We start from the raw sequence: 2,319 nt of genomic DNA, 5'->3' as shown, positions 1-2,319 counted from the left end.
ATGATGTACGGTGTTCTGGCAGGTCTCTAGTTCATCATGATGTTACGGTGTTCTGGCAGGTCTCTAGTTCATCGTGATGTACGGTGTTCTGGCAGGTCTCTAGTTCATCGCTGATGTACGGTGTTCTGGCAGGTCTCTAGTTCATCATGATGTACGGTGTTCTGGCAGGTCTCTAGTTCATCATGATGTACAGTGTTCTGGCAGGTCTCTAGTTCATCATGATGTACAGTGTTCTGGCAGGTCTCTAGTTCATCATGATGTACGGTGTTCTGGCAGGTCTCTAGTTCATCGTGATGTACAGTGTTCTGGCAGGTCTCTAGTTCATCATGATGTACGGTGTTCTGGCAGGTCTCTAGTTCATCATGATGTACGGTGTTCTGGCAGGCCTCTAGTTCATCATGATGTACGGTGTTCTGGCAGGTCTCTAGTGTCATCGTGATGTACGGTGTTCTGGCAGGTCTCTAGTTCATCATGATGTACGGTGTTCTGGCAGGCCTCTAGTTCATCGTGATGTACGGTGTTCTGGCAGGTCTCTAGTTCATCGTGATGTACGGTGTTCTGGCAGGTCTCTAGTTCATCATGATGTACAGTGTTCTGGCAGGTCTCTAGTTCATCGTGATGTACGGTGTTCTGGCAGGTCTCTAGTTCATCATGATGTACAGTGTTCTGGCAGGTCTCTAGTTCATCGTGATGTGCGGTGTTTGGCAGGTCTCTAGTTCATCGTGATGTACGGTGTTCTGGCAGGTCTCTAGTTCATCGTGATGTACGGTGTTCTGGCAGGCCTCTAGTTCATCATGATGTACGGTGTTCTGGCAGGTCTCTAGTTCATCGTGATGTACGTGTTCTGGTAGGCCTCTATTCATCATGATGTACGTGTTCTGGCAGGTCTCTAGGCATCATGATGTACGGTGTCTGCAGCTCTAGTTCATCATGATGTACGGTTCTGGCAGGCCTCTGCTCTACTGCCCCAAACCTTTACTATTAGGCTGACTAAGAATGCAGTAACACATTATGAGACATTAGGTCGAACCATATCATAATAACTCACCTGTTGTGAAATATATTGTGTTCTTTTATGGCTGGTTATCACCTACATAAGAGTCTAAACTCAAATTTAGTCCGTTGTTGTTGTTGTAATGAATTCTTTAGCCATGTTTTTTTTTCATCATTTTTTTTGAAAATACACTTTATGACACTGCCAAGAAGCATTATGACATCATAATAATATAAGCCAGATAGGCCAATCAGATACATGTCCTTATGTCAGTCATCAATCACATAGAGGGTGTCTGGTCCTGTCTCCTACACTCTGCTCCTACATTCATCCCAGTCATCAGTACATAGAGGGTGTCTGGTTACTGCTCCTGAACTCTGCTCCTACATTCATCCCAGTCATCAGTCACATAGAGGGGTCTGGTCCTGCTCCTGAACTCTGCTCCTACATTCATCCCAGTCATCAGTCACATAGAGGGTGTCGGTCCTGCTCCTGCACTCTGCTCCATCAGTCACATAGAGGTGTCTGGTCCTGCTCCTGAACTCTGCTCCTGCATTCATCCCAGTCATCAGTCACATAGAGGGTGTCTGGTCCTGCTCCTACATTCATCCCAGTCATCAGTCACATAGGGTGTCTGGTCCTGCTCCTGATCTCTGCTCCTACATTCATCCCAGTCATCAGTCACATAGAGGGTGTCTAGTCCTGCTCCTGAACTCTGCTCCTACATTCATCCCAGTCATCATCACATAGAGGGTGTCTGGTCCTGCTCCTGAACTCTGCTCCTACATTCATCCCAGTCATCAGTCACATAGAGGGTGTCTGGTCCTGCTCCTGCACTCTGCTCCATCAGTCACATAGAGGGTGTCTGGTCCTGCTCCTGAACTCTGCTCCTGCATTCATCCCAGTCATCAGTCACATAGAGGGTGTCTGGTCCTGCTCCCTACATCATCCCAGTCATCAGTCACATAGAGGGTGTCTGGTCCTGCTCCTGATCTCTGCTCCTACATTCATCCCAGTCATCAGTCACATAGAGTGTCTGGTCCTGCTCCTGAACTCTGCTCCTACATTCATCCCAGTCATCAACGACAAAGCACTGGGGCAGGTGCATGTCTGACATCAATGTGTGAGCAAATATACAAGGATCATTTTAATATGGTCAATTTGAGAAAATGTTTATATAACATATATAAACATTTATATAACATATATAAACATATTATATAACATTATATAATATGGTGGAATGAAATGTTTTACTTGTGTGGTAGGTTTTGTGGGTTGTGACACTCTTATGTAGGTGTCATAACCAGCCATACTACTGTTGT

The 2,319-nt window shown here is 45.8% G+C and overlaps 1 long non-coding RNA gene across 1 annotated transcript; it reads left to right on the top strand.

Moving 5' to 3' along the window:
- The first annotated feature begins 1,371 nt into the window (after positions 1-1,371).
- Positions 1,372-2,014, top strand: LOC139026076 (uncharacterized). Its single transcript, XR_011477781.1, has 2 exons — positions 1,372-1,471; positions 1,516-2,014. It is a non-coding gene; the product is annotated as an uncharacterized lncRNA (long non-coding RNA).
- The last annotated feature ends 305 nt before the right edge of the window (positions 2,015-2,319 follow it).

Source organism: Salvelinus sp. IW2-2015, unplaced genomic scaffold, assembly GCF_002910315.2.
Source record: "Salvelinus sp. IW2-2015 unplaced genomic scaffold, ASM291031v2 Un_scaffold3832, whole genome shotgun sequence".
NCBI classification, from domain to species: Eukaryota; Metazoa; Chordata; class Actinopteri; order Salmoniformes; family Salmonidae; genus Salvelinus; species Salvelinus sp. IW2-2015.
This window is presented reverse-complemented; position numbering and strand designations above follow the sequence as displayed.